This window comes from Stomoxys calcitrans, chromosome 4 (genome assembly GCF_963082655.1).
Source record: "Stomoxys calcitrans chromosome 4, idStoCalc2.1, whole genome shotgun sequence".
NCBI lineage: Eukaryota > Metazoa > Arthropoda > Insecta > Diptera > Muscidae > Stomoxys > Stomoxys calcitrans.
This window is the reverse complement of record NC_081555.1, coordinates 3235430-3259822: the sequence shown is the minus strand read 5'-3', so window position 1 is coordinate 3259822 and position 24393 is coordinate 3235430. Positions and strand designations below refer to the sequence as shown.

At 34.3% G+C, this 24393-nt stretch overlaps 1 protein-coding gene and 1 long non-coding RNA gene across 6 annotated transcripts in view; one reads left to right on the top strand and one right to left on the bottom strand.

Annotated features, from left to right (window-relative positions):
• LOC106092674 (microtubule-associated protein futsch) overlaps window positions 1–24393 on the bottom strand; it is a 379860-nt gene that overhangs the window by 33125 nt on the left and 322342 nt on the right. The window lies entirely within an intron of this gene.
• The window catches only part of LOC131996848 (uncharacterized), a 334069-nt gene that overhangs the window by 69668 nt on the left and 240008 nt on the right, over window positions 1–24393 (top strand). The window contains exon 2 of the long non-coding RNA XR_009398040.1: window positions 2276–2318. This is a non-coding gene — a long non-coding RNA (uncharacterized LOC131996848). The remainder of the gene's footprint in view (window positions 1–2275; window positions 2319–24393) is intronic.

Here is a 24393-nt window from a genome sequence, read left to right as displayed (position 1 = left end):
CCGAGTCCGAACAGCGTGCCGCAGTGCGGCAGCTCTTTGGAGAGAAGTTTTTGTACGGCATAGTTCGTCACAAATGTTGCCAGGATTAGGAGGGGATAACTACCACTGAAATTTTTTTCTGATCGCCAGGATTCGAACTCTGGCTTTCAGCGTTATAGACGGACATGCTAAAGTCTGCGCTAAAGTCACCTAATAAGAAATAATAATTAAAATATAACAAAATTAAAATAAAAAATAACATACATTAAAAAAATTAAGAAAAATAAAAAATGTAAGACTAAACAAAGCGGCCGGGCCGAGTCTCACATACCCTCCACCATGGATCGCATTTGTTCAGTTCTTTGTCCGATAATAGCCAAAAAAGAAGCTATTGGAACTATATCCGGTTATAGACCGATTCCGGCCATAGTTTATTTGAATGATGAAGACCATAGTAGAAGCCGTTGTACATAATAATTTCAGCCAAATCGGATAAGAATGGTGCCTTCTATAGGCTCAGGAAATAAAATCGGGAGATCGGTTTATATGGTTTATACTTCGAGGTTATCAGCCGATTTGAACCATACTTGACAATCACCTTATGCTAAATTTTATCCAACTCGGATAATAATTTCGCTCAAAAAGTCAAGATCGGAGATCTGTTTATATGGGAGCTATATCAGGTTATAGACCGATTCGGAGCGTACTTAGCACAGTTGTGGAACCAACGGACAAAAATTGCGGCTTGTAAGGGCTCAAGAAGTCAAATCGTGAGATCGGTTTATGGGGTCTTAGACGAATATTTCGAGGTGTTACAAACTGAATGACTAGATAAGTATAGCCTATTCTATGATGATAGGAATAAAAATAATTAACGAAAATTTATTAAAAAGAAAACTAGAAATGTAATGAAATAAATTATAAAAAAACAAGTAAAAAAGCCTTAAGTTCGGCCGAGCCGAACTTTGGATACCCACCACCTCGGGTATATATGTAAACCACTTCTCGTCATTATCTGTTGAAAATGCATAATTTATGCCTCCATAGCAGCTATATCGCAATATGGTCCGACCGAATTCAGCACGGACATTGAGTGGTCTAATAAGTACAAGTCATTGTTCAACTTTGTAGGAGAAAAAATTGGTCTTTTTGGTAGATATATCAAAGTATAGACCGACCTAATCATATACGACACGGATGTCGTAAAGCCTAACACAAGGCACTGTATCAAATTTCAGCGAAATCGCATTATTAATGCGCCTTTTACGGGCCAAGATTTTGAATCGAGAGATCGGTGTGTATGGCAGCTATTTTCAAATCTGGACCGATCAGGGCCAAACTGAAGAAGGTTGTCGAAGGCCCTAGCACAACTCACTGCCTCAAATTTCAACGACTTCGGACAAGAAATGCGAGTTTTATGGGCCCAAAACCTTAAATCGTGAGATCTGTTTATATGGCAACTATATCCAAATCTAAACTGATATGGGCCAAATTGCAGAAAGATGTCGAAGGCCCTAACAAAACTCATAGTCCCAAATTTCAGCGACATTGGGCAAAAAATGCGCCTTTTATGGGCACAAAACCTTAAATCGAGAGATCGGTCTATATGGCAGCTATATCCAAATCTGGACCGATCTGGGCCAAATTGCATAAAGATGTTGAGGGAACCAACACAACTCACTGTCCCAAATTTCGGTGACATCGGACAATAAATGCGACTTTTATGGGCCCAAAACCTTAAATCGAGAGATCGGGACCGATCTAGACCAAATTCAAGAAAGATGTCGAGTGGCCTAACACAACTCTTTGTTTCAAATTTCAGCAAAATAGGAAAATAAATGTGGCTTTTATGGGCCTAAGACCTTAAATCGCCGGATCTGTCTATATGGGGGCTATATCAAGATATACTCCGGTATAGCCCATCTTCGAACTTAACCTGCCTATGGACAAAAAAGAAAATGTGCAAAGTTTTAGCTCAATATCCCTATTTTTAAAGACTCTAGCGTGATTTCAACAGACAGAAGGACAGACGGTCAGACGGACGGACATGGCTAAATCGTCTTAGATTTTTACGACGATCAAGAATATATATACTTTAAAGGGTCGGAAATGGATATTTCGATGTGTTGCAAACGGAAAGGAACAAAATGAATATACCCCCCTCATTCGGTGGTGGCTATAAAAACATAAAAAAGTAACACCAAAAAATTACTTTTTAAAAGTTAGATTAAATATTAAATTTGTATAATACATAAGATATGTTTCTTATATGTTTTCTTCCATCTTTTTTTTTCAGATTGAATACAAAATATAACAGTTCCGGCATGTTTCGTATTAAGGTAAGTTTATCTTCATTAAACAATGAACGACTTAAGGTTTAAAATCGAATACAACTTCTAATTGGTAAAGAGAAAATCAACCATTTTATTTTCTACCAATCAACCCAAAACAATACCAACATTACATCAATTTAAAACAGGAAGAATTTTGTTTAATTTTAATATGCCGCATGGAATTATCTCTCCAACCATGCATACACATTCATCCTTATATAGCAGCAACATCAATTTTGATTACTTTCGATTAATATTTCAGTGCCATTGCGTATGATTAACATTTAATTTCGTTCACATTACTTATACACTATACACACCAAGGTTGTGTACATTATTTGTGGCTATAAAAGGGAACAAGCAGATAGAATGTTTGTTTAATGGTTGATGGTGAATGAATGGGTAGATGAAATTTTCTACATTGTGTAAATTTCATATTCAAGTGCACGATTAAAATAATGAAGGCTCCTTTTGATGCCATCAAGTTGGCACACACACACACACACACATCGCCCAACACCCAACAGCCAACACAATTTACATTACATGTTGTGTTCATTAACACAACATCGCATATTTGTGTCCCAAACAAGTGTCAATATTTTCCTGCTCAACAACCGCAAAGTTCGAAAGGAACTCTGCGTAGTAGCAAAGAACAGTGGCACTTTGACACTCGCTGCTACCCAGCACCCTGGGGCTAGACATTTCACTTATCTGTGTTGTGCCTTAAACATGGATACAGTTGCACAATATACGATATAGGCATAACTAGGACCTAAATGTAAACTCGTATCTGCTCTCTTCATTTGGTAATCCTCAAGTTGCTTTATGGGTGGATATATCTTTGGTGTCTCTCCATATATCTTTGTCTGTCACTTCATCATCAGTTCATGGCAGTTAAAAGGAAATCCGTGTATCCATTTCAAGTTAGCGCGTTAAAAATTAAAAGCATGCTTAAAAAAATCGAGCGGGAATTGAAATAAAAATAAACCTCAACTCAACGGAAACATTTGTGGGAATGTAAAATGTGACAAAATGATGGAGCAAGAAAAAAAAACTGAATAACGGAGGGGAAATGTTGTATTCAATGCCATCACTCATTCATTCATTCATTTATTCTTTTGTGCAGTTGTTTTCATCTCTTTGTTGGCAGGTGTCTGTAAACTCATTGAACTTTTCTCAGGGATTGAGGAAGCAGAAAACCACCCATCATTGGGGCGGATATTGCCCTTATCATTTGAAAATGTTAACATTTCCATTGTTCAGTGTGTGACCCAAAGTGTTTTTGCTTGCTTTGTAAATTTTCCTAGAAATAAACAATAAGCTGCATAATAAGATTTGGGATTTTCAAATGTTATTGGTGCCAAAAAATTGAAGTAAATGAAGGAGAAAGAATGTGGAAATACGATAATGAGAAAAATGAACGGAAATATTTGGTTAGAGTACAATTAAAAAAATGATACATTGCTACATATTTCTATAGTAGTGTGGTAAGGATATGAAAAGAAATTTTCCCTCTAGAGATGGAATATACAAGTGATTGATAGTGGATGATCTATTACTGACAACTGTAGCCGCCAAAAACTAAATCCAAAAAGCAATAACCCCTTTGAAGAATAATAAGACAGCAAAAGTTGTTGGGTTATATGTGGAGTTTTTTCTAGAGCAGTTGGAACAAGAAGCGTATGCTGCATTTAGTTTGATTACCATCTCACCACACTTACTACAACCAGTAAAAACGTGCTAATTTCGCCCTCAAGGGGCTCAAGAAATACAGTCGGGCGATCGATAATTACGCAATGGGATATAACCGAAAAAAACTATGCCGTGTGAGAACGGGTAGAGAATGAGAATGGAATGGTTAGAGCTGAGGATGTAAGCGAGATCGTGTGCAAATTTGTAAGGCCTCAGGTTATCTGGGCGCTTTTTGGGTGGCCTCTACAGTTGACACATAGGTATTTCGAAAATTTGTTGGTGATGGCAAATCTTCGGTTGTGGTCTGATTTCATGAATACACTTTTTCAAATTTTTTGACTTCCAAACTTTTAATAATCTGATGCGGACGCTTTATGCGTTGCAAATTTTGTCACGAATCGTTGTAAATTTTGTCACGAATCCAAATCATGTATAAAAATGAAAACCGAAACATAAATGTACACGATCTCGCATTACAGCTCTAAGCATTCCCAATTTCAAAGAGATATCCCTACGCGGCATATTTTTACAAGTTTATTTCGATTTTATCCCACTGTGCTTCATGATTAAGGTGAAAAAATCGATCTAAGCCGACATGTCGGAAATTTATGGTAGACTTTTTAAGGAGCACATGTCCAAATTTGGTGATATATAAGGTCAGTATCGTTTAGAAAGTCAAACATCTGCTAACATTGGCGTCAGGAGCCTTTGGCACTTTGGCTTGATTATGTTGAGCTCCCAGTTGCGAAAAATGTCGTAGCCATGGATCAACCCGAAGTATTAAAATAATTCAAAAAAACATAATTAAAGGGTGGTCTTTAAAGAGCTATGGAAAAGTTAAAAAAAAAAACATATAAAATTGAGAAAAATGCATGCAACCTTTATTTGAATCGATAGTGCGGTTCATATATTTTAATGTTTGAAGATTATTTCAAGCAAATGTTGACCATGATTGCGCCTCAATCATTGCGGGCTTGTCTATATAGTCATGAACTTTAACATAGCCCAAAAAACAGTCTAAAGGCGTTAAATCGCACGATCTAGGCGGCTAATTGTACCGAACTCGAATCTCAATAAGTCGATTGTTACGCGTTTTATCTGAATATGGCGTCGTCTTGTTGGATATCATTTCACGGTAGCGCTCACCATTCACAGTTACGTTACGATTCGCACCATCTTTGAAGAAGTAGGGTCCAATGAAGCCACAAGCCCATAAACCGCACCAAAATGTGACTTTTTCTGGATGCATTTGCTAGCTCTTGAAATGCTTCTGGCTGATCTTTACTCCAAAATCAACAATTCTGCTTATTTACGTACCCATTGAGCTAAAAATGAGCTTTGTCTAAAATGGAAGAAGCGCGCGATGATCTTTCTTAACAGAGCACGCTTTTTGATGATAAAATTCAATAATTTGCAAGCGTTGTTCGTTTATAAGACGATTCAAGGTTAAATTATAGACCAGACTGAAGATGTTTGACAGTGAAACAAACACGAACCAGTGTTGGCAAATAGATAATAGTGGCACATTTCCAAACTTGTTTCATTTGGGCTTATAATCTCTCGAAAGACGAACATCTGGAGCCGCTGGAACTTTGGGTGCATCCTAACTATTGTAAGGTCCCAATGAGGCATACATCGTTGCTGTGGTTTACATTGAAACCTTCAGGAAAGGAAGTATCATGCTGAAAGGGACAGCACCAAACTAGGGGCCATTTGTAATCCAAAACGTTACGAAGTCCCATATCTTGTACCATAGTTGTAAAAACTTTCCAACAAAGTTCGGACTCAGCTATAAAAAGAAGGCTCCTTATCATTGAGCTTACCCTTGAATCGGTCAGCACTCATTGATATGTTCCTTAATCTTCTTAAATGTCTCTATTTGGATGAAACATGTCTGATATGTGAGGTTTTTAGTCAGGTTACAAGTCGTGACAGGTACTTTTATCTATAAAATGAAATAATATACTCTGCTTTGCACAATGATGCAATTTTTTGGTGGGAAATAACAATCAGGGTTTGACTTGCTTGAAATTTTTTCAATGTTAAGCGAAGTTAGTTTTGCTTTGCTGTCTCTATTTTGAATTCGGCAATTCAAACCCTGATTAGAACTAAAAAAAAAACAATAATAAGTACGTATTATTATTATTATTAATAAGTATTATACTATTATTACGTAAGTGCGTTCAAATTCGAAAAATAGGAATTTTGGGTGGATCTCGGGTCCGATAACATCTCCCTGGCTACATCCCTACCCTAAAAGTTGTCTTTCAATTTTCATTTCCATCCTTTTGCTTCAACTCCACCCTCCCAGTTTGTTTTAATGACATCTACATAAAATACAATTAGGTATGCAGTCGCCTAAATGTATGCAATATGTTTTTAAATTTCTACATAACTTAGTAAAGTTAAGTTAAGTTAAGTTTATATTTATTGAGTCTTTTTTTAAACATTGAAGTAGAATTAGAAACATAATAAAGAAAACTTATGACTATAATGTATTATCGCAATAACATATTAGGTAGTTTCAGCACCTGGCTTTAGCATAAAAGGTAAAATGTAATATGGATACATGAAATTAGAATTATTGACGTCCTTGCTCCCGAGACTACTACATTAAATAGAAAAATCTTAATCTAGGGTTTGAACTTAAAGCTACAAATAATAAAATAAGCAAAAAATAATAACAATTATAACTAAAACAAAAAAAACAAGGAAAAATAGGTTAAGATGTAGCTACCCACGGTGAGTGCCGGCTAGTGCCTTTTCGTAAAAAGCGATAGTACCCGATTCAGGTTCATTTATATATCCCAAGGGAGATAAATACTGAGCATTATACCAACCAATGTTCGCTTGACTATTCATAGCGTCAATCATATGAGAATTCTCATGAAGCCCTAACCTTAAATTGAATTTCTCCAAAAGATCACACACATAGGAAGAAAGCCGCTTCAACTTGGAATTCAAATAAATGAAATTATTTGAATATCTTCTGTTAATGCGCTTAAAATTCTTCCCAATGCAAAGTCTCAAAATTTTCCGCTCAAAAATCTCAAGTTCTTTCATAACAATGGGGGATATACTGAACCAAACTGGGAAACCATATAAGATAACAGGCCTAATACAAGTCTTGTACAATAAAAGTTTCGTATTTACAGGCAAAGATTTGTATCCAAGAATTTTTTGAAACGATGCGAATATTCCCTGGGCCTTATTACGGACCTTCCGCGCGTGTACGTTGAATTTAAAAAGTTTGTTAAACTCTACACCCAAATATTTAACTTTCTCTTTAAATGGAATTTCAATGCCATTTAAAAATAGCTTCAAGGATTTACTCTCAGGTACAACAAAGCGCTTGCATTTTCCCGATGCATTTCTTATGCAAATGGCTTCGCATTTTGAAGTATTTATCTTTATACCCCATTTATCATAAAAATTTTTAACCTCATGGAGGTATTGCGAGACTTGGACCAAAGCACATACTGGCGATTCATTGTGAGAGTATAAAAGGGAATCATCCGCATACAAAATACCCGAGGAATGTTCGGAGTTGTGGGGAAAATCACTCATAAAAATGTTATATAAATGTGGAGCTAAAACCGATCCTTGCGGGACACCACAATTAACATTTGAAAATTCCGACAACTGATTTTTGAAGAGTACGCCAAATTGTCTATTCGTAAAAAAACTTTTGAAAAGCTTTATAATCGGAGGACTAAACCCTATCCTTATCATTTTAGTTAATATACCATAGTGGGAAGCATGATCAAAAGCCTTTTCAACGTCAAGAAAAACTGCAACAGTACATTTCTTTGCTCTTAAATTCAATACAATATCATTTGTGAACTTTGTCATAGCATCAACTGTAGAATGCCCTTTTTGGAAACCAAATTGTGAGTTTGGAATATATGGTAAAGTGATTCCTTTATCCATTTTAGTACGGACAACCATTTCAAAAAGTTTACCCAGATTTGACAATAAAGATATAGGTCGCAAGTTAGAAATCTCATTACTATTGGCTTTTTTCTTAATTGGAATTATCTTTGAGGTTTTCCATGAATCTGGAAAATATCCGTTGGAGATACAGTTATTAAATATGATAACTAAATATTCAAATGCTTTAGTTGAAAGTTTTCGAATAATAAAATTAGAAATAGTATCAATGCCAGACGATTTCTTATTCTTTAAATATGAGGAAATATCAAGAATTTCACCCAAAGTTGTAAGATTTTCCAACCTGTCTTGATTTTTTGCATCTGAATCAATTGAAAATGAATAGCAGTGTTGAGGAACATTTGCAATGAAGTCATTCACAAAATCTTCCCTTACAGACGAAAGATGAACAGAGTTATTATAAATAATAGAAAAATACGATTTCAAATGGGAAAGGCATTCCGACTCATTTGTTATTATCGCACCATCAATTGATAATTTATCCAAAGGTAGAGATTTTCGATGCCCAATAATCTTGAAAACGTCCCGATGTGCTCTTGGCCCCTGCTTAATTCCTCTAATTTTATCTCTAAAAATAGAAATCTGCTCTAGTTCAACCTGCCTCTTAATAATAACACTCAATAATTGGATTTGCTTGGATAAAATGCGATACTCTGGACTGAATCTGTTACTGGACACGCGATATAGCCTCTTAAGTTCTTTTTGCCAATTATATTTAATTCTATATAAATTCTTAATTCTATCAGATATCAAGAATTTTCTGTTACCCAATTCAATTTGCTTAGAATGAAGTTCTGAGACAGAACTCACAACAGAAGCAAACTCTTCAATGTACTGATCAATTTCATTGTTACTCAAATTTCTATTTGAAGGGGGATAATTACTTAAAATACCCTGAGTTATATCGTGCTTGAAATCATCCCAATTTGTGCTTTCGTAGCTTGTAAATGTAGGAGGAGGCTGCAAAACAATTTCGAAGCTAGGAAGAATGACGTTAAGTTTGAGAGGGTAGTGATCTGAAAAACTGGGTAAACATGAGGTCGAACAAACAGGATTTGGCAGGTCAGATGTGTTAGAACAAAAGAGAAAATGATCCAAGTAAGATGAACCATTTGGAAACGTTGGACAGGATGAAGATATTCTGGTAAAAAAGTGGGGATTTACTTGAAGGAAGTCATAAAAACAGTTTCCATTTGAATTATTCATAGAATCACCCCATGAAATATGTCTAGCATTGAAATCACCACCTATAAATGTGAAATCAAATCCCCCAGAATAATTACCTAAAGAAGACAGAGAACTTAAAATTTGCGATTGGCTTGAATTGCCAGGAATATAAACTGAGCCTAACAAAATTTTCCTAAGAACGCCATTAATAGAAACATCAATAGAAATAAATAAATTAGGGAAGAGAAACCCTAAGATGACTTCTTTTCTGAATTTAAAATGTTTCTTAAGTAGTATGGCCACACCTTGTGCGCTGTTATCCCTTAGAAAGTGACAGCCTTCAAAACTAATATTACCTCCAGCTCTCAAATGAGTTTCCTGAAGGAAAGCAATGTCAATATCAAACTTTTTCATTAAACTGTGTAATTCAAATCTACGGCCATATTCAACGAGTGACCTGACATTAAATGTAATAAGATCCAGAACATTATGGACCATAGACTTGGTTTACTTCGCGTAAGAGGCCTATACATCGCTGTATCGCCTCTTCCTTTGAAATGGTTTGAAACTCCCTTATAAAATTGGCAATTTTGTCTTCCAGCGAAATCACTTTAGGAGGGCAAAGTTCTTTAGCAATTTTCAAAAATTCTTCAATGATTTTCGGTTTCGTTGAGGGTTGAGTGTAACTAGAAGTACCGTTACGGGACGCATCGGAATAAGATACATTCGGTTGAGTAAAAGAGTTTAAAGCACTAAAAACATTGTTTTTTGCCTTCTCTTTTCTCTCTAGGGCAACTGATCTAGCTCTCTTCTTAAGCTCAACATATTTTTTATACTCAGGGCAACCTCTAAAACTCGAGGGATGGCCGCTATTTCCACAATTGATGCAAAATGGTAAATTTCCATCGCCCTGCACAAATTTACACTCACCTTGTGCATGGTTTTGACCGCACTTTACGCACGCAAAATCCCTGTTGCAATTTTGGGACATATGCCCCCATTGTTGGCATCTCCAGCATTGAACATCCCTCATATTTTTCTTCGGTAATTCCCAAGACACCCTTTGATGCAAAATATATCTTTGAGCCTTCAACTCAGATACGGATTTACCAGGATGCAGTGCTAGCAAAAAAAGACCTGTGTCAATATTGTTTTTCTTGGAGTATGAAGTGGAAAATTTAGAGACACTATGCACTGTATCAGGGACTAACATATCTATTTCCGACTTAATATCCTCTATTGCTGTGTCAAACAAAAGGCCACGCAAAACAATGGTTTGTCGTTTTAACTCCCTTGGTGTATAAGAGTATGAATCTAATTTCTTTTCACGTAGAAGGCACATTAGCTCAGTGTGTATTTTTGGGTCTTGCAAATAAAGTTTACTCTTGTGTCTGCTCTTGTTGACAATCTTAAATACAATTTGCCTAGCCTTTAAGTCTTTAATTAAATTATTCATATCAACACCAAAAAGAAAAATAGGAGGGCAGAAAGACTTCCTGTTTCCAACAGAATTTTCTACAACTAAAGCCTCTTGTGCTGGAATTTTCTTATGATAAGTGTTGTTAGTTTTAATATCTAAATCTCCTAATATTGCAAATCTATTGGAAGAATCCTGCGATTGGCCAGATGTATTATTTGAAACGCTAAGAACAGAATTGCTTAAATCTATCTTACGCAAGTTAGTATCACCAGATATTTTCCGTTTCTTTTGCACCATTTGAAAACCTTCTTTGTCAGAGGGGGTAAACTCGTTGTGATCCATATTGCTCTCAATGTTGGATGGTAAAGGTCTTGATGTATTGACTTGTGTTGAGTTTGTTTTTGTCAATTTTTTAATGTCAATTGAAGGCAATTTTTCAACATTCATTACCAAATTAGCAGACATTCCTTTATTGCATTTAGAGGATGATGATGCAGACGTCGAAGGAGTAATGTCTTGATCCAAACATCCAGAATTTTGCGAGCCATATCCATGTCCATGTCCACTAAAGCAGGCTTCATGCAAAAGTTTTCCAATGGCTGACTTACAATTGCTTTTATGGCTGTTTTTATCAGGGGGTATATTCTCGGCAGGATCGCAAACGTCCATGCCTAGTTGGTCCGAATTCATTTCCAAAATTCAAAATCCACAAATTTAAATTTTTATTTCAAAGAAAATTCAATTTTTAGTTTTAATATTTTTTTATTTATTAACTTAGTAAAGAAACCGGTTTATCTAGCTATCGCCCAAAGGTAGGCAACATATATCTTTACTTATTTAAATAATTTTTTTTTATTATTTGATTACTTAAATTGATTACATTGGTTTAACAAAAAAAGTCCTTACATTATTTTATAAATAATATTATTTGTCTTGTTTGCCTTGTTTTCCATAACATTATAATTATTCTTAAATTTACAAATGTATATATATTCCCCAAAACTTTGTATTCTTAGTACATCTTTTTGCACTTAAATGTCTACAAATTCCCCACAGACAATATATAGGTATGCCATGTTATGTACTTTACCATCTTCTTAAAGTAGAACTCTTCATAAATTTTCTTTTAAAAGAAAATTATTCTTCGGTTTTAGTTCAAAAATCCCCCATGGATCTAGAAGTATGCTTTATTCAATTGTATCCTCCAAAAGTAGGCCATAAATTCCTTTTTACAAATGCTTAAGCATTGTTCACACCTTAGCGCGCATGTAATCAAGCTGTGCTTTTTTTGTGTACATTTCAAAAGATATTCTACTTTGGAAATTTCACAAAGACAACATAGCCATGGTCTCCAAGGAAATTTATATTTGCGTAGCTTTGTTTTTTTTTTGTCTTTACCAACCATGGGCTTAGAAAAGCAGCAAGGCTGTTTTAATAATTTTCAATATAGCCAATGATGGTCCATATTAATGTGCAATTTCCCTGGCTTGTGATTAATCAGACTTTGGCGTAAAGGGTTTGAATGGCTGGGATTTGTTTTTGTATTTTTTTTCTCTCCCCTTATTTCAAAAGTATTTTCCAATTGCAAATTATTTGTTAGTTGACTGGCTGGCTTGTTTTGTTTTATCAAAGTCATTTACTTGGAATGTTGAAAATTATGATCCTAATGAAAGAATGGCCATTGTTTTTTTCTTTCTAAACAGTACTAAGGGCCAAACAATTACGAGAGCTCATGGGAAAATATGAGCAAACAATGTAAATTGGCCTTCATTTCCTTAAATTCAAGAATTATAACCTGCTAAATAGTTTCTTTCCTTTCTGCTATCCTCTTTTTGTCCTTATTTTGGGAAATTTGAGTTTTGTTTTAAATTTCTGGCAAGCATTCTTTATTTCTGAACTGGTGTGACTAACAATGCCTTTGGGCCAACAATGACAATATGCCACAAAAACTAAAACACTTATAGTTTTGGTACAAACTTTTGTTTTTGCACTCTGTGGAGGTGTCGCTGGAACCATTAGAACTTTTCATGAAAACTCTTTAATTTTTTTTTAGTTTTTCTGCATTATGAATATTTTAGATTTCATCTGCTATCATTCTTCTTGTGCAGTGTGCATATAAAGTCCCGAACAATTTTGTTTGTATTATTACACATTAAATTTTATTTTTCCTTTGGGTTTTATTTGTTGACCGGATGAAAGGTATAATAATGACCACAAGAGCAATGTGTTTTTTTTGTGAGTATACTGCAAAACTCATGCATAAAGCGAGCATTTTGTTAACGAGAAATTATTTTTGAACACGCAAATTACGTTTGTTACAACGAAACAATGATGGAACAATGATGTTATGAAATTAAATTTTAGCTATGGTGGAAATTAAAATAGGAAAATAATTTTTGGAGGGGTTTAAAAAAAAATTTCGAGGTTAGATAGAGTGAAAGAAATATATTTTCGAAAGATACACAGTTTTGCAGTTGACGCTCCTAAAACCAGACTTCAATTTTTAATGATTTCTCTCCTTAAAATAGTCTCCAGTATTTGAATATATGTTTATAGCGCACAGAAGTATGCTTTATGAATTGACAATATGAAATGAAAAAAAAATTATAATATTTTGTATGTAACAAATTCACTAGTTTTGTGTTATCTTGTATAGGTTTGAAAGGCAGTCTTCATCCTTAGACAATTTAAGTTCAAATCGTTTGGAGAAAAAGTGTGCCTTTTAGATTTTTTACAAAACTGTTTTTTTTTAAGAAAGATACAAATGTAAGTCTTTTCTTTATCGTTTAGTCGCATAGATTATGAGTTTAATAGAGAATTTTATTTTTATTATTTGCCTAAAAGTATGCTTTATTTTTTGAACACTTTCGAAAATGTATTTCAAAGTTTTACTTCTCGCGAAAATTTTGTAAATCTTTTATTTCTAAACAAAAAATAATTTTGATATAGTTTGATTTCTGTAAAAAATTTATAAATTTTATTTCTGTAAAAAATTATTTAAAAATTTTATATCCGTAAAATTTTTTTCAGAATTTGAATTATATAGCTTGTTTGATTCTTTTTGCTTATTGGGCCAAGAGAAACAAATTTTTCATACCTTTATTAAATTATTTCGAATATTTTGATAGTCGTAGTCGAACCGTTGTTAAGGAGTTTGACTAGCGAGTTACATTTGTCTATAAGTATACTATAATTTTATTCAACTCAACTATAAAGCCATAAGATATGCTATAGTTTTTGAAAATATGTTATTACAGTTCCTTTCCTTTTATACAATATATTTATTTGCTCATTTTCCATTAAAGGTTTTAAATATACCCCTACATTTCTTATTTAAGCTTTATCTTCTGCCTAGGCAGGAAGAAAATTTACAATGCAATTTTGCATTGACAATCCTTGAACCTTACAATGCTTTACAATCACCAGCGCTTCCCTCGGCACACACATTCATTGGTGCAGCACAATGAAGTCAAATTTTCTTCTGTTCTCTAGCTATAATTCAGTACTGGAGTTCTATATTGTTGCAAATGCTTCTGCTATTGCAGAGGCATAACAAAACGTTGGTGGAAAATTTAAGATACTCATTTTGCATTGGTATTCCATTATTTATCTATCATGAACACTTGCGCTCAACTCGCTCACTTTTATTGTCAATTGGAGAGCAGCATCGCATCATTGGAGAGGGAGTTGAAGAAGAATTTCCAAGTAGGGTATTATAATATGATTCTACATTCATGAGTTGCTACACAGGAGAGGTGGAGGTGGTTGGCTGTGAAGAACTGGAGCTGGTAGTTTGGGGAATTTTACAAAAGGACAATCAACATTGATGCCAAGACCAAGTGAACATCATGCATATACATGCTCTGCTTTACAACTGTCTATGATTGTATGAGGCTTGCTAATTAAGTGGGTGGGATATATGCAAATGTGAGTTAATTTCTGAAATTTTTGGCGAAGATTTCTTATCTTTAATTCTCAGACACAATTCAAAGAATTTATAATTAACCTTTGGGATGAGGTTCTTGTAAGAAAATAAAGGAATTGAAATAAATTGAGAGGAATGGCAATTTAAAAATTTTTTAAATAAACAGAAATTGGGGTTCTATGGTATAGACATTCTACCCATAGCATGTGGAATGTCTAGGTTTAAAACCCAGCAGAAATATAAAAAAACTATTGAAGCGGTTATTATATATATGATTCTTGTATTCCCCATATGAGCGATAATTTTCTTCGTGTGTCAAACAAAGCGTATAAAAATTAAGAATTTTCGATTTTCTTTGATATTTCAATAGATATTGTAGATATTAAACTACCAATAATGGGATTTGTATCCGAGTTTTTTATACTTTGTGTTAATTTTTATTATATTTTTGTATGTGATTTTTTTTTGTATTTTTATTACTCCATATATATACGTATATTATTTATATTTTTTTTTTTTTTTTTTATCGCATTTTTGTTAATTTTGAAATTTAAAATTTTTATTTAATTTTTTTTTGTTTGATTTCTAGATAAATTTAAGAAATAACGCCTTTTTCCAACTCTATTTTTCGCAATGATTGTTTTCTCCTACAATGATTTATCAAGCTATCTTAGCCATTATTTTCCCTTTTTCTTCCCTATACGCACCTCGTATACATGGCCCCTTAGTCTCTTGACAATGGCTAGGGCCAAACACTCACCGAGAGAATGTGCGAATTCAAGTAGGTACGATTGTTTGTGTGTTCACTACAGATAGTGAAGTAGTCTACTACCATGAACGCATAATAACAGTAAGTGGCAGATGCGATGGTTGTCCTAGAGTTGGGGAGAAGGAGATTTTGATATATAGCTGTTGCTGTGGTGGTTGTTGTTTATTTTTGCCACAAACCGGAAAAAACAAAACACCAAACGACAGCAGCAACTATGGCAAATTTATGCAGAAAGCCTACAGAACATTTCAATACTATGCAAATGAATTAAGGCAAGTGACACAGAAATGTTCGTGTGTACAAAACTTGTATCCCCTCTCTTCCTCCATGAATTTCGATGGGCGCTCATTTGTTCTCATTGGCACATATCCATTAACACACTTACGCACTGACACACCTACTAGCATTTGGACATATATCAACTCGCAAATACTCACGCACACACACACAGTAAAGTCTGAGTTGCCATTTGCCCTTAAAATGGTAAGTGTATTTGGTGTTTTAAATTTTTACAGCATACTTGTAGGTTAAAATATGTATAACACTTTTGCTGTCATTTGCCTAGTGTTTGACATTTACAATAATAGAAATAATTTTTACTTCGCAATAAATGCGTGTGTGCACAAACCCACTTATGTTTGTGTATGCATGTTTGTTGTAACATTTGCGGTTTATTGCTGTGTTCAGCATGTTGCGGCTGTGGTTGTTCCCAAACGGTCGCTTGTACATATAGAAACTCAAATAATAAATTTATTTGTTTGCTGTTATCTGAGTAGGAGTAGGAAATGCAGAGTAGGTGGGGTCTTGTCTATTGAAATAATATAAACAAATGAAATTCGGCATGCTCTTTCCTTCTCTTGTTGCTGTTGCTCTAAATAAATACTTGTAATGACCCATGGCACAAATAACAAATAAATTATTACAAACATCCCGTACACCCAAAATATCTACTACTATTACCACTACGCTATAGGTTCGTAAAGGTAGGCTATGATGTTAACGTGTTTTAGAGAGCTTTACGCTATGCTACTTCTACAATTGTAATAAAAATAAATTTTGTTTAGTTTGCCATGATGCACTTAATTGAAATTTATGTTGTCAATTCCCATGATTGTTATAGATTTTTATGTGCATAGTGAGTGCGATAAATATATAATAAATATTTATTCATGCATACATCTACATGTGTATTTTATATTTTTATTAATAGATTACTATAAGATATCAAAATGGTATTGACTTTACTGTCAATATGTGTATGTATGTCATTTAATTTTGAAAAACAAGTTGAATAATATAATTGGCATTTGTTTTTTGTTAAAAACAAACCGAAGCTATGAAGCCGCGACCATAATATGTAGCAAAAGTTTAAAATTTTAATTACTTTTGTATTTTTGTTATTTTAGGCATCATATATCTGCCGAAACCATTTAAAAAGAGTGCAACCATATACTTGACTTAAATCAAAACATTGGTTAATTTACATTAGGATGCAATGGATGAAATTGATTAAATTTCTTTTGTGTATACATTAGACACATATTTAGGGAGTTACAAGCATTTTTTAGTTATACAATAGTTAAAAAAATTTTGGATTTCCTTGAAAAATTCTAATGTTATTTTAGTCTAAGTCTTTTAAAACTCCATATGTCGATTGCATATGGGGTTTTAAAGGATTTTCATAAAAAAATCGATATTTGAAAAATTTTTAATGAAATTTATGAATTTTTGATTCGAAAACTTTCCATTTGTCGATTAGATGTTAATTTAGAGAATTTCTAACATTTTATACCTTCCACCATAGGATGGGGTATACTTATCCAGGCATTCCACAAAAAAATGATCAGGGCCGTATAAAGTATATGTATTCTTGATCGACTTCATGTTTTGTATCGATTCATTTATGTCCGTCCCCCCGTATGACCGTCTATCCGTCTGTCGAAATATTGGCAGCAGAAATTCGTTACATATACTTCCTTTTGATGTAGGTAGTTGGGGATTGAAAATGGGGTTCAGAGTTCGATATAGATCCCATATATAATGGGCCTTCGATTTGACTTTTTGAGCCTCTAGAACCCGCAATGGTTATCCGTAACCACTTTCCATAACTGTTTCACATAACCTGATAGCTCCCTTATAACCCAATCTACTGATTTGACTTTTTGGGCCTTTGGTACCCGCAATTGCTATCCGATCCTTTTACGCTCCCAAGAAGCCTAAATTTGGTTTAGTTAAAGCAAAATTTTTAAGACCGCCATAACATAACAATGTCTAATTGGAAAACATGCTGACAGATTCAAGGTTGCCAGTAACGACTTTTGCCGAAGCTGTGAGGAAGTCGAGAAAGAAGAGACTATAGAACATCTGCTGTGTGTGTGTCCCGCACTGGCAGTCAGAAGGAGTTCTACTTAAGATTCTCATTTCTTTGAGAAATTGTCTGAATTAGCGCATGTGAACATTCGCAAGTTGTTAGGCTTTTCAAAGCGATTTGGATGGTTCAACGGTAGGAACTAAAAGACATCTTCCTTCTCCTGTTCCTCTGGTATCACAATGGACGAAAACGTGTAAATGAGTCCGATGGCAGAATGCCACTTAAACCTACTTTAATTGGCTATGACAGAACATTTATCCCATTAGCCGAACGTAGAATAGCGTCCAAAGCGACTCGATCCTCTGCGCTCATTCTAAAATCTCAGACACCAAGTTTCAGGTGTCTTCCGCCACTTGATCTTTTCATCGGGCTTTTGGTCGACCTGGTTGGCGTGTACCCCCGTGGTTGCCTTCAATGGCTTCTTTGATGGTGCTTTTTCATGAAGAACCTGACCTACCACCCATGTGAATATGGGGCTCAAATAAAAGGTCTTATAGGTGGGAGTAGAGCACCGGTTTATTTTCCACTTTCGGGACCAATTATCTGGAGATCCGCCTCACCCCCAAAACATCCCCCGTACATATTTACCGACCCTGGCAATATGGGGCTCATGAGAAAAGTATGGGGAGTTGAGCATGAATTTGATATTCACATATGGGGCGTAATATCTGAAGGGCCGTACCAACCCCAAACAGGACTTATTTGCCGACCTTGGCAATAGGGCTATAAGTGAAAAAAAAAATGCAGCCGTGCGGCCCGCTAGTCTGATATAAAATTTGGTCAACAATCAATATTTCTCAAACCTTTGTTTCATTCTGATTTTAATGCAAAATGTTTGAAATTAGGTTTTCAAACAAATAGTTGACAGCGGACAATTAACCGAACAGCAACATCCCTTAGAAACGGTTTGGACGGTGTCAACCGATATATCGGGAAAAAATTAATTAATATTGAATTATAGACGTAAATTTAAAAAAACTTGCCGAAATCAAAAATGGTCAAGGTCGAAATCAAAAATTTTTTTCTTAAAATTTTCATGGAAAATTTTTATTCTAGAAAGGTTTTCCGTTAAAAAAGTTTTCGAATTTCTAGAGAAATTATTTTCACTTTTTTATTGTTTGTTATTTAATTTACATACTTTGCAAATGTTTTTTTTTTTCATTAGAGGATTTATAACTACAAATCCCCAAGTCACAAATGTTATTAGATTTGCAAGGCTAATTAAAAATTTATTGCAAGGCTAATCTGTTGGTAGTCACAAAGTTTTTATTATCTTAGCAAATTCCTATCATAAATGACCGTAATAAATTGTTGCATACAGTTTGCATTTTAAATTAAAAACAAATAAAGAAAACATTATTATGATTTACAGAATTAATAAAAATTAGCTGCAAATGCGAGAGTGGGTGTCATATTATATTTGAAAACAGTCCCACATCGCTGAATATCCTTAAAATTAAAAATGCAGCCTTGAGTTTGCAACAATGGCGATGTTGAAAAACATGAGCAGCGACAAAAGCGAAAGCCATAACAAAACATAAATTTTAATTTCAATTTATGCCCATATTCCACAATATTAATTATGTTGACGCTTCAATTTATATTTAGCAATTAATTATATGGAAATACAGGGACGTAGATAAATGTTTGATTCTCATTTACAATTGAAATGAGTTTGAGTTACCCTAGTGGGAAGGGGTGGGGGTTGTGCTAACATTTTGTTAGAACAAGGCAATCAAAATCGCTTTGGCGGGAAATTGTTTCAATGTATCTCCCAAATCAATTGTCAATCATTTTAATTAAAATGGCTTAAGCATATTATCACTTAGAGAATATTATACATTTGCAGCTGTAATGACATTTCATGACAATACCAAATATACTTCAGTTTCAACTTCAAAAGCCTTTTGAATTATAAATGAAAGCCTAAGGAATGTCTTGATATCATGGCTAAAAGAAATTAAAAATTTATTCACTTGATGAAGGTCATTGTAGTTGATAAATTATGGCCTATTTGCCAAAGGTCATTTAGGGAATTAAATAGGAGTGTATGTGTAATATTTGATTTAGAATATATGAGAAAGGTATTAACATTAATTTTCGTAAAGATTTAATCGTTTTTGTGCAGACCATTGTTTTACCCTACACCACCACTGTGATACAGAGTATTATAGATTTGTGCATTAGTTTGCAACGCTTAGTAGGAGAGAATATTTACCCGTTGATTAGTATACCGATCAACTTAGAATCACTTTCTGATTAGACTTAGCTATGTCTGTCTGCCTGTCAACTTTACTTTAATTGGCTATGACAACATTTGCACCATTAGCCAAACTTAGAATAGCTTATGGGACAGATGGTCTGTCCTTATATTCTTGTGATTAAAGTGTAGGTTGCATTTGTTGTCCGATTACCGTAAAGTTGTTCAAAAGTAATTTTTACACCCATCATTCCGTTTGTAACACCTCCAAATATTCGTTCTTGATTGTCAGAACACTTTAAGTCGATCTAGCCATGTCCGTCCATCTGCCGAAATAACGCTAACTTTCGAAGGAGTAAAGCTAGGCGCTTGAAATTTTGCACAAATACTTCCTATCTGTGTAGGTCGGTTGGGATTGTAAAATGGCAATATCGGTCCATGTTTTGATATAGCTGACATATAAACCGATCTTGAATCTTGACTTCTTGAGGCACTAGAAGTGTTTTGGTATGACTTTCAAAAACTGCGCTATGTATAGTTCATATCGGTCCATAAACTGATATAGCTGCCATATATACCGATCTGGAATCTTGACTTCTTACGCCTCTACAGGGCGCAATTCTTATCCGATTTGGCTAAAATTTTGTACAACGGACACATATTGGACACGTGTCCAATATGGTCTGAAAAGGTCTAAAGGCTGTTAAAGCTCCCATATAAACCGATCTCCAATCAATGACTTCTACTATGGTCTTCAACATTCAATTCATTTATGGTCCAAATCGGTCTATAACTAGCATAACAATTCTTATCCATTATTCTTTGTTTGCCTGAAAAGAGATACCGTGGAAAGAACTTGACAAATGCGATCCATGGTGGAGGGTATATAAGATTCGGCCCGGCCAAACTTTGCACGCTCTTACTTATTTTATCTAAGGATGAACGCTATTGATTTTGAAACAGATTACAGATTTTGTTATAGTTCCCAGGTATAGTTTACATCCGATATGGACTTTTAAAGTTGTAGTGCCACAATTATTTTCCGATCCTTAGAAAAATGTTCATGAGTTGGTTTTATTTGATGTCCCAATATGTATGTAAAATGTCATCATTATGTGTCTGGATTTACCTATACAAATTTGACTAAGAAAATTCCATTAAGAAACAGGCACAAACTCGGACAGTGTTGTCCTATTCAAGTTTAAGTTCAATCATGAGGAAATATTTTTATAGCCGATTCTGAAGCGTGTTGCAGTGCAACACCTATTTGGGGAGCAGTTTTTACATGGCATATTGCGTCACAAATGTCGCCAGCTTTAGGAGGGGATAGCCACCCTTGAAAATTTTTTCTGATGTTCTCGCCAGTCTTTGAACCCAGGCTTTCAGCGTCACAGGCGGACATGTAAATTTCTGTGCTACGGCGGCTTCCGTAACAATGTTCGGGGAAAACTACTTTTAAAACATGGGATTTATACAGAGAACGGAGAATTCGAAATAGGTGCGGTATTAAATTTATTTCTACATTATATCCAAGCTCACGACATAACGCTAAACTAAGTTTTTGGGGCGTATTGCATTGTTTTCTTCCTTTCCTTCTTCTTTTTTTTTTGTTTCGTCCTTAGGTCTTATTATTTATTTATTTTTTCTTCTACACTATCTCTAACTAGAGTATTGCTGTGGGAGGAAGTGGCCCTCCTAATGGTAGGCTAGTAATTCAACCTTAACCATGGGTTAAGGTTTAGGTTGAACGTGTTAAAAAGGACCCTTATCATTGAGCTATGAACTGTAACCGCCTTAAGAATTTGATACAAGAGTTTTATAAATTATTCTTGTGCCCATGTACCTGAATATTTCTTTAAGATATTGTTAGTCTTCTCCGCTTTTTTTAGTTTCCCGAACTCTTTTTCCCATCATCATACAATCGCTCAACCAACGTATGAGCAATATTATTTCTTGAAGTTTGAATTAAAATAACTCATACGTCTTGCGGCATACAACACTTGAATATCTTTTCATGCATAAGCAAGAAGAAACTTTTTTTTAACCACTTCCTCTCCTATTTTACCCACTCGAGAGCATGATTTTTGTTCACCTTTGCGCAGAAAAAGATTAAGAAGATGAAGAGAAAGAATTATATACTTAACATAATGCACAAATTCAAGTGTATATTTTTAACTTCCTGTCAAATATAAGAAATGAAGCACTTTCTGCAACACTAAAATTATATAATTATGCAAAGCTTCAGGTTTGAAGGATATGTAATTGTGCTCTTTCACAATATGTGAACCATAACATTTCAGCTCAGTCGCTATTCCGGCAGAAAGAGCAGAAACGAGAAAAATAGGAAGGAGAAATACAGAACTATAAATAGACCGCTTTACCAAGTCGTTTCGTTGTGTTCATGGGCTTATTAGTGATTTTGTGTTAGGGGAAAGAAATATGAAAATGGTCTCTCTGAAAAGCCCTATAGAAACAAAGCAACTTATATGGGAAATTTTGGCATTGAGTTGAAGGAAAATTCATATTAAATTATTAAATAATAAAATATAATACTTTTAAAATTAAGTGCCTAAGTAAGATCTCGGAAGCGTATACTTCTAAAGGACTTTTTTTGGTTTATAAATTTATGAGTTTATGTTAATCGTGGGTCACCTTGTCTTTTAGGCTCCTTGTAGGTTTCCAAAGGGGAAAATATTATAATGCTTGGGAAATAAATGTTTCAAAATCCAATCATGCCTTAATTTATAAACAATGGTCTTTTACCAGCTCTTTGGAGAGAATACTTTATGAAAATTTTTTAACGTATACGTCATATTAATATAACATAGACATTAATATCAATTATACGCCACCTAATCTATTTTTTCCTTGTAAGCTTCTAGTAGGTCTACAAAGGATCAAATATACATAATGTTTCTCTATTTGACCATGCCTAGATATTATAAACAATGTTCTTCTACCAACACTTGTGAGGCTATACTTCATAAAAATTGCTTAACGTATACGTCATATGAATATAAAATAGAAATTTATATAAATTATACGCCACCAGTTCTATAGCCTATTTTCTTGTATATTGTTCATGAAAACATAAAATGTCCCATATGTGTATATTCTGGCATATTTGACTTTTACTCTACCACCAGCAAAGGAATGTTGGCTAAAAGCATAGTTTTACACCAACGGCAATGTTAAGTTGGGAATGCTGGCGCAGTCACAAATATTTTTTTTTTGTTTTTGTGCCGCATTGCATGTTTCATATGCAAAAAGGACCCACTACTAGGTCCTAGTTTGCGACAAACAAAGCAAAACATAGCCATGTTTAAACATGTATTTATCCAACTACTACAAAAACAACAACAACTAAATGAACATAGACCACGATTTGCATTTTTGGTGGGATTACTATGAAAAAAAAGCTCTGTATGCAGCGAATTCAGGTGACGTGTTAATAAAGTGGCCGCAATGACATACAATACGTACATTCCAACATGAGTTATATATGGCTGGTTTTGGGTATTTTTTTTCTTTAAGAGGAAAGCAGGTTGCAATTTTTTGTGCAAAAAATTTAAAATTGTTTTTAGGAATTATTTACCTTAATGAGAGTGTTTTTCTTTTGAAATTTACTGGTTTATAATGTATGCCAGCAATTTATACATTTTATAAACTATTGTGGTTTTATTTTAGTTGAAAAAGTTAATGACATTAATAGGATTTATAATTTTTACTATTGAGGTTTTATAAGCTTAGCTATAATTCAAGTTAATGAATTATAATTGCTTTCAAATTTACTCACGCCTAATACAATTAGTGTAATAAGGGCTGTTATAATTGGTAAAAAAATATCACTCATGGGTTACGTGGTCTTATTTAAAATCATCATACGCTCCCTGGATTAAGGTCTCATTACTAAACAATCATAAACTAAGTAAGGCTATAAGAGTATTAAACAAACATTAATTTTTTTTTTTTGCAGTGAGAATGAGCTCAAGCTTTTGTCGGGTGGGTTTTTATGTGGTTTAAATTAACTCAGGGCCATAATGGCCAGAGGGCACAACAACAAAACATTCATATAGTAAGTAGCTTTATGTTTAGTGTATGAATCACATTCACGGCTTTCAAAGAACCATTACCTTGTAAAAAAGATGTGAAGTTCGGCAAGGGCAAAAGCTTATGTTCACCTTGTTAGTAAGCTATTTGAATAATCTTCAATAGGAAAATGGGTTTAAATGAAAAATTTCATCAAACATACAAAAATTTTAAAAGCCACTGGTCTTGAGTGAATTTTGAAGGTAGTGAGGCTACCAAGTTCTTCTCTGATTCTTTTTTTCCAAAAAGTTATCCACTATAGTCCAATAATTACACGAAAGCCACCATGGCGCACAGGTTAGCCTGTGACGCCGTGTGACATTCGAATCCTGACGAAAACATTCGAATTTTTTTCAGAATGCTTTTCCCCTCCTAATGCTGGCAACATTTCTGAGGTACTGTGGAATTTGGAAAAAATGATAAGGCAGCTATGTAAAAACTTTTCCTCAAAGAGGTGTCGCACTGCGTTACGCCATTCGGACTCGGCTATAAGT